Consider the following 12,340-nt stretch of genomic DNA (forward strand, 5'->3'; position numbering starts at 1 on the left):
TTAACAAGAAGTATAATTATGTCTCCTTCAGGCACTTATTTCTGCAGCTTGGTTGGTATCATATACTACATATTGAAACCAACAAAGAAATGTATATTTTATTTGAAAAATTCCAGGAAACTGATAGGAGTCATTATGAGCATAGATTTTGAAGTTAGATAATTATTTGTCTCTAGCCTACTTTCGCTTTCACTGTGCATTTGTTCTTGAGTCAATTATTTAACTATTAATAGCTGTGTTCTATCTTCTCTAAAGTGTAGATTAAAAAATACCAGTTGAAGAACTCATGTTTATCTTAATATAGATATAGGTGGCTACATATAGAAATATTTATAGATATGTGTGTATATGTATATGGACTATTATAGACACATCTACTTATTTACTCTGTCAGCTGATAAGACCTAAAAGAAATAGCATCCCAGCAACAATGAAAAAATCTAATACCTAGATTTTGATTTTTAATCTCATTCTTCAGTAGAAGGAATCAGGGTTCTGTGGAGTAACGTCTGATTCTAGGGCTTGGGGATAAAGTATGCAAGATGGACCTGCAGCATACTGTAGTGCCAGAAAGTAAGGAAGTTAAAAAAAAAAAAACTAAACAAGAAAGCTTTCACTTATGGAGGTATGTCAAAGTGGCACAGGCATTAACTAAAAGATGTCCCGATGTTCAACCTTAGAATAATTTGAACATAATAGATAAAGTGGTATGAGATTATAACATAAATTATGAATTATCCATGAGTGCATACAGATATATGGATACACTTAAATAGAAGAAAAATGACAAATCTCTTAGGCAAAAAAATTTCAAATACATTTCATGGATACACTCTCCTAAAGAAGGGTTAGTGTAACTCCCTTTCCTTAAGTTTGGTCTATGTATAGTGACTTCTTTCCAATGGGTAAAGTATGAAAAAGGATTAAGAAAGATGTAACTTTACAGTAGAAAAACGTGACAGGACTACTTCAGACAATGGACCAAGCTCAATATCAAAAGGCATAAATCATGTTGATAATATGTATCCTTGATATGACGTATTGAAAAGGCAATTTACTTTGATCATCTTTCAAAAGCCTATAATCTTTGTCTAATCATGAGGAAAACACCAAAAAAAAATTTCCACAGAACGCCATCCTACAATATACCTGACTAGTACTCATCAAAACTGTCAAGTCCCTAAAATTATCAGTCAAGAAGAGCTTAAGGAGACATGACAAATAATGTGGTATCATGAATTTGATACTGTGACAGAAAAAGAAGACATAGGTACAAACTAAAGATATCTAAATAAACTAAATTTTAGTTCATAATAATGTATCAATATTGGCAAATCGATTATTACCAATGTTCCAGACTAATGAAAGATGTCAGTAATAGAGAAACTATGTGCAAAGAGAGGCGATAGGGTATCATCTGCTCAATTTTTCTCTAAAATCAAAAATGTTTCAAAAAATGTATTAATAAAAATACATAAAAATATAGGTAACATATGTTTATAAAAATGAATGGACCATAGCTATAAGTAGCAAAGTATGTGAATTCAAGTAGCATATTATTAGGTTTTGGTTTTTATTTTATTTTATGTATTTATTTTTTGAGCCAAAGTCTCACTCTTGTCACCCAGGCTGGCATCCGATGGCACGATCTCCGCTCGCTACAACCTCCGCCTCCTGGGTTCAGGTGATTCTCCTGCTTCAGCCTCCTGAGTAGCTGGGATTATAGCTGCCTGCCACCACACCCAACTAATTTTTATATTTTTAGTAGAGACGGGGTTTCACCACGTTGGCCAGGCTGGTCTTGAACTCCTGACCTCAGGCGATCGCCCACCTCAGCCTCCCAAAGTCTTGAGATTACAGTCGTGAGCCACCATGCTCAGCTTTTTTTTTTTTTTTTTTTTGCATGTTACAACAGGCAATGTAAATGTGATTTCTTTCTTATGAAGCCGTTTTCTTTCAGTTATTACACTGACTGTGGACATATCACCAAATACATTAGAAAGGGTTCAAAATAGATTGCTCAAATTTCTCAGATTTTTTACATATTTTAGACAATGAAATATTTAGTATCCTAATGTTCTTGTTGAGAATCATGTTAGATCTGTATATATACTTGTGTGACATATCTAATCACAGTAAGGTGACAATAGATTGGGAGTAGATATGATCCTTAAGTCGATTTTATGTAGAAAAAAACAAAAGTGTCAACTTTTAGAGGCTAGTAGAATGAAATGAAGACTCATTTGCCCTGAGTGACGTAACTATGTGATAACTCTGTAATTAATCCCTTGTCCAAAATTCCTAGAGTCAGATGTGTTTTGGAATTAACATTTAGGTTGTAGAAGCTTCTGGATTGTGGAAAGGTGCACATATCAAGAAGTAACTCCAGATGGGTCTGGAGAAGCTCCTTGTAACCAAATATGAAAATATATACATATTGTCATTAATTAGAAATAACTACATGCCAGTTCGGTTTTGTCACCAAATTATTTCAGGTAAGTCAATGTTTTTCCACACAACTAGTATTTTTTTTTTTTTAAGACTTTTGGTTGTCTGAGCTTTTGGAGTTTGGAATTGTGGACACAATTTGTGCTCCTGAAGGAGATTACCAATTGGGGTTCATTAGCATGAACGTCTTTGAAGTTAACATAGCGGGAGGCATAGGGAATTCTAACATATAAGTCACGTGAGAAGTGATTTTTCTCATTTAATTTTTGAGAATAAAATGTCACAAAAAGAAGATAAACTCAAAATAGATACATCATGGAAGTTAGCAGAGAAGATTATTTCAGACATGATGGAATGTTTGTTGGTGTCAGGGTCTACCTATTAAGTCAGAAAAGGCTAGTAAGAGCACATAGGATGTATCTGTTAGGTTGTAGCTTGCTCTTCCCAATGATGTTCAGCCTTTATGCTTTAAGCCATTGTCTGGTGAAATGTCAACTCCTCTCAACTCCTTTGGTGGCAAACCCAAAAAAGATAGATCCAAAATTTTATTAATTTTAGAAATAAATGAAAGATGATTAGATAAGGAACCCTTTGCACAAACTTTGCTAAGCTATTGATAAATACCAAAAGGCGCATCAACAAATATTGTACAGTTTATCTTGCAAATTCAGGCATTAAAATGAAAAACTATTAATTTATATATTTAAAAAATCCAATATTATGGATAGTTTTTTCCATCATGCCCGAGATTTCCGTCACTACTGCCTCTTCCCTGCCTCCCCGCCAGGATTTCAAAAACCTTTTTCCTCTGTTACGCCATTTGTCTCCCATATCCTTAAACTCATCTTCTCTCCTGAATGTGCTAATGTGGGAAGTATAACATGCTTAATTATGTATCGCTTTAAAGTAAAGCAAGAGTAAGTCTCCTACCTTTCTATTTTTTCTCCCCCTTCACAGTACATTTCTTAAACTGATGGTTCACCTTTTTTGATAGCAGATCCTCCCTACTTATTTACTCCTTTTTCTGCCCTTGCAACCCCCTTAGAAAATTCCTCTTGATAACATACTCTAAAAGGCCTGTGTTGCTATTTCAATCATATTGCTGGGAATCCTGACAAAGCTGACTACACATTCTTTCTTGAAACACAGTCTCTTACTGTGGCATGGATGACAAGTACCTTGGTGGTTTTGATCTAACCAGTTGCCTGTCAATAGAGCATTTTTGGCTGTTCTTTCTTTCTTTTCTTTTTTTTTTTTTTTTGACGGAGTCTCGCTCTGTTGCCAGGCTGGAGTGCAGTGGCGCCATCTCCGCTCATTGCAACCTCTGCTTCCTGGGTTCAAGCGATTCTCCTGTCTCAGCCTCACGAGTGGAGTAGCTGGGATTACAGGCGCCCGCCACAACGCCCAGCTAATTTTCGTATTTTTAGTAAAGACGGGGTTTCACCATTTGGCAAGGGTGGCCTCGATCTCTTGGCCTCATGATCCGTCCACCTAGGCTTCCCAAAGTGCTGGGATTACAAGCATGAGCCACCATGCCCTGGCTTGGCTGTTCTTTCTCCTCTAACAACCAGGTCTTTGCCAATTGTCTCTCTACACTCTCTGCTTTCAGCTATACCTAAAGAAACAAAGACCATCTATACATTGATTACTCCAAGTCATTACCTTGAAGAAAAACATCTCTTCTGAGCAGCAGAATGTTGTAGCTAATGGTCTCATTCACATCTTTCTTTGATATCTCACTGACCACTCAATTCATAATTTATAAATCATAATTTCCTCTTAATTATATGCAAACACCTGTGTATCTTATGTCTGTGTTATTGCCATGCACCCAGTTTCTGAAATTTGAAACTTCACTTAACCTCATATATTCAATAGATCAATTAATTTAACTTGCAATTGTCTCAAATTATCTACTTCACATTATTTCTTTGCCCAAATCCTGTTCTACATATATCTGATTCAGAGTACAAATTTCAGAGACAGACAATTTATTGTCCTCTCCCAGGTTATCCATTTATCTGCTTTCTGATCGTAAGCAATTGTTAGTCTCTCTGAGCTTCTTCTTTTTTTTATTTTATGTTTGTGCATGAAAATAATACCTAAAAATACCTTTCACACACTGCTTGGCACATAAAAATTTAGTGTTCGATGAGTTGGGGCAATTATTATTAACTCACCCAAGCCATTTGGAGACCATTGCTATATCTCTTTTACCAATCTACGTTGGTCAATTCTTCAAAAGAAAATATTGGCTTTTCACACCCCGTCTTAAAATATTTCAATTGTTTGCAATCTCTCTTAGCATTAACCACAGAGTCCAGAATGTGGCCTGCACCGTGGGCTTCTGTTCACCACTCCAGCGCATTGCTCCACCCTCCTTCTTTCACTGGCCTCAGGTAATGCCAGATTTCTGGAGTTTCATCAACGTACAAAGTTGTGTCCCATCTCAGGCTGCCCCAAATGTGATTTCCTTTGTTGGAAACAACTTCCCCTTTATTCTCTTAATTTAACTTATAATGTATGTGAAACGTTTAGGTCTGTGTCCCCAAGAAGAATTTAGGTACCTTTTGCTATGAGTTCACATAGTTGTACTTTTTCCGTATTGTTGTCCAGAAGAGTTATCTGCATATTAATTTAATGTTGATCACTCTTTCCCGACTAAATTTCTTTGAAGTTAGAGAACACATCTGCCTTTTTTACTGCTATAGTCCGCAATGTAGGTTCTGAAGCATCCTAGTGATTAAACAATTAATATATATCATTTAAACATATAAATAAATGAATAAGTAAGAGTGAAAATAAATAAATGAATAAAGAAATGCCTCACATTAAGAATAAATACATGAATGAAGAAATGTCTGAATGCTAAGTTAGTATCTGCAAAAATGTCCAGTTCTCTGAAACTTTATTTAATCATGATTATAAGTAGTTACTTCTGCTGTCTTCCAATAATATATGAGTAGGAACATTTTTATTTGGAATGTCTTATTTAAATACAATGAGCCAGAAAGATGCTGTAATTAGCTTAGGGTTATAAAACAAGCTCCTTGATATATATGCTTAATATGCACCTGCTTCTAATTAAAAGTCTGAACTTCTTGTTTTTATGACTCAATATAATTATTTCAAATATATTTTCTATAGAAACTAGTTACCAACTATTTTAAGAAAAAAATGAGGAACAGTTGAAGGTTTGCCTTTTTATGTCTCATATTACATATATCATATTCTAATAATTCTGAAAAGAACTATTTGAATTAGTGCTTTAGTTAGCAGGATTGTAGAAGGGAGAAAAGACCAGCATAATAGAGGTGGAGAGTACAACGTTTGTCATTTATATGGCATATATTTTACTTCCTAACAAAAATGTTAACACTTTACCTCTGTTACTGTTCTAAGTGAGCAAAAAATCCCTAATTTTAATATAATTTTTACTCTGAATTTCTTTAGAGAAAAGATAATCAGTGCTTAATATAAAAATTTTTTGAGAATTCTTCATAGCAGCACCATAGAGAGTTGCTTATCTATCCCTTATAATTAATGTAAAATATTATATTCTAATTTGGAAAATACGAATATGCATAACTTACTCATTTTTCAACTATTTTATTATAAACCAGATTTTAAAATAAGCAAAGTAAATGTGCATTCTTTATTTGACATGAAGAGATAAAGCACATTATGTAATTATTGATATATTTGATAAGATAGACATATTTCTGCAATGTTTCTATTTAAAAACATCATTAAAATTCCCTGAATTTCACTGTATTTATGAAAATATGTTATATGAGTGTAAAAAAGAATGACACATTTTTGTTTCCAGATTTTTTCTTATTAAAATTAGAAAAAAATCATTGCCTTCTATAATTATGAAATATGTATTCTTAAGCAATTTAGCTTTATTTGTATTTTATTATAATAATCAACTATTAATAGCTATGTTTTACCTTCTCTAAAGTGTAGATTATTTACAACAAGAACATGTAACATGAGATCTACCCTTTTAATACATTTTGAGTGTAAAATACAGTGTTGTTAACTGTAGACTCAATGTTATACAGTAGATCTCTAGCTTTTATTCATCTTGCTTAACTGAAATCTTATGCCCATTGACTAGCAGCTTGTCATTTTATCTTCTCTTCAGCTCCTGGCAACACCATTCTATTAATTCTATGAATTTGATTATTTTATATATATCATAAAAGAAAAATAATGCAGTATTTGATTTTCTGGTACTAGTCTATTTCAGTTAAGCACAATGTCCTTAAGGTTCATTCATGTTGTCACATATCCCAGAATTTTCTTCTTCTTAAAGGCTGAGTAATATTTTCTTACATGTATATACGGCATTTTATCCATCCATTCATCCTTTCTTGAATATTTAAATTGTTTCCACATCTTGGCTATAATGAATATTGCTGCAATGAATATGAGAATGCTAATATATCTGAAATCCCAATTTAAATTACTTTTGATAAATACCCAGAAGGGGGATTGCTAAATCATAAGGTAGTTCTGTTTTTAATTTTTTGAGAAACCGTCATACTGTTATTCATGCTGGCTGCACCGTATTGCATTTCCACAAACAATGGACAAGGGTTCCAATTTTTTCACATTCTTTCCAGGACTTGAAGTCTTTTTTTTTTTTTTTTTTTTTTTAGTAGCCATACTGACAGATGTGAGGTGGTATCTCATTGTGGTTTTGATTTGCATTTCTCTGATTAGTGACATTGAGAAGATTCAAATTTGTTGGCCATTTGTGTGTCTTTTTTAGAGACACACGTATTCATATCGTTAGCCCATTAGTTTAATCTGGTTATTAGTTTAGTTTTGTTTTTGCTATTGTGTTACAGAATTTTCTAATACATTGTAGAAATTAACCTCTTATCATTTGGGTGGCTTATATATATTTTCTCCGATTCTACAGATGGCTTTTATTCTGTTGATTATTTCTTTTCTTTGCAGAGTTTTTAGTTTGATAATTTCTCATATCCATTTATTTTTCTTACTTGCTTTTGTTGCCTGTGCTTTTAGTGTCATATTTATAAAATTATTTCCAAGATCGATGTCATCAAGCTTTTCTTTTACGTTTCCTTCCTGAAATTTTACAGTTTCGGGTCTTAAGTTTAAGGTTTTTTATTCCATTTTGAGTTAAGTATTGTACATGGTGTAATATAAAAGTTCAGTTTCATGCATTTACATGTTGATAAACAGTTTTTCCAACAATATTTGTTAAATAGATCATCTTCTTCCTATTGTGTATTTGTGTCACACTTGTGGAAGTTCAGTTGACAAAAAAGCAAAACATACCAAAACTTACTGAAGGCAGCAAAAGTAGCACCAAGATGGAATTTATAGTGACAAGTTCCTAAATTAAAAAACAGAAAAATCTCAAATAAATATGCTAACTTTATACCTTAAGAAGCAGGAAAAATAACAAACCGAGAATTAGCAAAAGGAAGGAAATAATAAATAATACAGGTCAGCTAAATTAAATAGAAGGTAGAAAAGAGTTTAAAAAATCTATAAAACTGAGTTGATTTAAAAAAAAAGATGCAATCAAAGTTGGCAAACCTTCAGCTAGACTAAGAAAAAAAGAGAAAATAGGAAAGATTAAATTATGTAAAATCAGACATGAAACAGGAGACTGATATCATAGAAATAAAAAAGGAACATAAGAGCTGATTATGAACCAATTATGACTAATAACCAGGATAGGCTGGGTGCAATGGCTTATGCCTGTAATTCCAGCACTCTGGGAGGCAAAGGTTGGTGGATCACCTGATGTCAGGAGTTCGAGACCAGCCTGGCCAACGTGGTGAAACCCCATTTCTACTAAATAATACAAAAATTTGCTTGGCGTGGTGGCATGCACCTGTAATCCCAGCTACTTGGGAGGCTGAGGCTGGAGAATCGCTTGAACCTGGGAGGCGGAGGTTGCAGTGAGCCGAGATCATGCCACTGCACTCCAGTCTGGGCGACAGAGCGAGACTCCATCTCAAAAAAATAAAAAAAATAAAAAATAAACAAATAAATAAGTAAATAAATAAACAAATTAAAAGATCTAGAAGAAACAGATAAATTGCTAGAAACCTATGGCCTATCTAGTCTCATCATGAAGAAATTTTGAAGAAACCTATAGCTAGTAAAGAGATAGAATATCTAGTCATAAATCTCCCAATAAAAAGAAACCCAGAACCAGATGGCTTTACTTCTGAATTCTACCAAACACTCGAAAAAGAATTAAAGCCAAACATTCTCAAATTTTTCCAAAGAGGAAAAGAGGAGACACTATTTCTAAACTTATTTTATAAGGTCAGCATTACCCTGATATCAAAGCCAGTTAAAGACACCACAAGAAAATAAAACTGCAGGCCAATACTTATAAATACACATACAAAATACTTCAACAAAGGGCTAGCAAAGCAAACAAACACACATTAAAACGATTATATACTATGAACAAGTGAAATGTATCTCTGATTTGAAAGGATGAATGAACATATACAAATCAACTACTGTGATATACTACATCAAAATGATAAAGGAAAGAATTTACATGATTTTCTCAATAGATGCAGAAAAAGCATTCAAAACCTTTTCATGATAAAAACTCAACAAACTAGAAAACATAATACCCCAACACAGTACCCCAACATAGTACTGCCCATTTATGAAAGCCCACAGATAACATCATACTCCATGGTGAAAAACTGTATACATTTCCTCTAAGATTACGAACAATCCAAGGATGTTAATTCACACCATTTCTGTTTAACACAGTAATTGAAGTCATAGCCAAGGCAATTATGAAAGAAAAATAATTAAAAGTGATCCAAATCAGAAAAAAAAAGACGTAAAAAAACCTCCTGTTTGCTTTCAAGGTAGGAGTTTTACCAGGAGTAAAGAGACAATTCCTAAAAACAAAATAGGCAATTCATCAAGAAGATATAACAGTCATATATATGATTATACTTAATAAAATGTTTTAAAATATATAATGCCGAAACAACTAGTAAATCCAAAGGGAGAAACATATATAAACACTCATGTTTGGAAATTTTAAAAGTTTTCCTTCTATAAATGGTAAAACAACTAGACAAAATTCATTATAAATATATACGACTTTACATTTATAAAACAGCAAATATAGATTTATAATATTTATAAATGCATATGGACCATTCACTTGGATAGATAATATATTATGAAGTACATTTCTGACTACAATACAATTAATTAGAAATTAATAACATTGTATAGAAAATCACAACATATTTGGAAATTGAACCAGAGACTTCAAAATTATCTCTAAGTAAAAGATGAAATCACAAAGTGAATTTGAAAATATATCACATTTATGGTTTTGAAAATTAAATATATAAAATCATATAGAATGTAACTAAATAATTACACAAAGATGAATTTATGGGTGTAAATACAAGTATGAAAACATAAGAATATTTGGAAATGGATTATCTAGTAATATTCATCAGGGTATTTGGCTGAAAATAAAGAGCAAAACAAACTCTAAGCAAGTCAAAGAAAGGTTATAATGCAAATAAGAGCAGAAGTTAAGAAAAAAAAAAATAGAACAAAAGTACCAAGAGAAAATCCCATTTGGTGTAAATTTTACTTCAATAAAAAAAAAAGTCCTGAAACAAACAAACAAAACAAACAAACAAACAATTAAAAAACACAAGCAGATCTAGGAAAAAGATTGCTGGCCATTTCTATACTAGTATTCTCCCAGTTTTGGCTACATTACAGTGTTATGAAATATGTACTTCTTTCATCAGATTTGAAAATAATTTGGCCGGGCATGGTGGTTCACGCCTGTAATCCCAGCACTTTCGGGAGGCTGAGGCAAGGTCAGGAGATCGAGACCATCCTGGCTAACACGGTGAAACCCCGTCTCTACTAAAAATACGATAAATTAGCCAGGCGTGGTGCCGGGCGTGGTGGCGGGCGCCTGTAGTCCCAGCTACTCAGGAGGCTGAGGCAGGAGAATGGCCTGAACCCGGGAGGCGGAGCTTGCAGTGAGCCGAGATCTTGCCACTGCATTCCAGCCTGGGCGACAGAGCGAGACTCCATCTCAAAAAATAAATAAATAAATAAATAAAATAATAATAATAATAATAATTTGCCAAAAAACCTGAGATAGTTATTTGCCTATGAATTTACATCTACTATTAATTAAATTTTATAAGGATGGCTTGTGATTTTACCTAATTATAACATGACATCACAAGCAGACTGTGAGTGTGAAACAAACTCAACATTTTTAGTGATATTCAATTATGAAATATTCAAGACTTTACAATTTTATCTTATTATGTATTGAGGAGCCTTAAGTTATTTTTACTAAATGCCTTGTAACAGAAAGATCCACAACGTTCAGAACAATTGTTCTTCCTGCTTTAGTCAAACTTAAAAATAACATGCTGAAATAAGTTTGAAACATTAAAACACTTTTTTTGTCAGCAAACAGTATTCACAGACAAATAGAAAGCACTGCTGAAAGTTTGAAGAGTATTAGAAAAATATAAGATATAAGTAATTAGAATGCAGTTGTTTAAAAATTTTTAACACGTCTTTTCTTGTAGAATTTGTTAGTGTTTGGGGTTTTGTTGTTGTTCTTGGGAGTTTTGTTTGGTTTTTTTTTTGTTGTTTTTTTTTTGTTTTTTTTGTTTTGCTGTGAATTATAGCAAGAATGACTCCTTGAGAACCACTGTAAGAAATGTGAATCTGAAAAAAAAGTATTAACACAAAATAACTTCTTACATAAAAATGTGTCATAGAGAAAAATTGTGAAAATAGAATCTCCTAATGGAAAGGTTACTTTGGGAAGAGCAGGCATTCTAGTTCTCGGTAGACTTACAAAGATAGTATCACTCCTAAAATTCAATTGTAAAGTATTATTTGTAAACTTGGTGTTGTGGCAAATAAAGCCGAAACCAATTGTGAACAAATCTCTGCAAGATATAATAAAAGTGATTATATTATTGCATTAGGCTGTTCGTGTGTTACTGTAAAGGAATATCTAGATTGGGTAATTTATAAAGGAAAGAGAGTTTAATTGGCTTACCATTCTGCATGCTGTACAGAATGCATGGCATCAGCATCTGCTTCTGGTAAGGGCCTCCAGAAGCTTCTAATCATGGTGCAAGGCAAAGTCAGAGCAGATGCATCACATGGCAAGAGTGGGAGCAAGAGAGACAGGGGAAGTTCTCAGACTTTCAAATAACCAGATCTCATGTGAACTAACTGAGTAAGAACTTAAACCATTCATGGGGGATCCACTCGCAAGATCCAACCACCTCCCAGCAGGCCCTGCCTCTGACACTGGAAATCATATTTCCACATGAGAATTGGAGGGGACACAACATCAAACCATGTCAATTATGAAAATAAGACTGTAAAATTATTTGGAATATTTTAATATTTTGCATTAAGTGGAAAATGACTGTGAAAATATTTTATGAATAGCCAGAGATGCACTGAGGATTATATTGCAAAGTGTGTCTCTATATAGTTGCACACATCAAAACTATGAAGACATCCTTATCTAAACTTCTGAATATCTACTAAATGGATATTTTCATAGGTTTGCAAGCCATGAGTTGAAATTATACTTAGTTTAAGATAATTTTATAGATATAACTTTAATCATTATTGCATGCAATAAAATTATTTAATATTTTTAATATCCTCATTTTTCTTAAATGTCTGCTTATATATACATTTAATGTACATATATATTGATACAACATTACACATAGGAAAGATATTTTATAATTATCAAGGAATGAGAACTTATACTTCATTATCATGATCATTATTATTAGTAGCTTTATTATTAGTGTTGTTGCTATTGATTAATTGA

The sequence above is a fragment of the Gorilla gorilla genome, chromosome 17 (genome assembly GCF_029281585.2).
Source record: "Gorilla gorilla gorilla isolate KB3781 chromosome 17, NHGRI_mGorGor1-v2.1_pri, whole genome shotgun sequence".
NCBI lineage: Eukaryota > Metazoa > Chordata > Mammalia > Primates > Hominidae > Gorilla > Gorilla gorilla.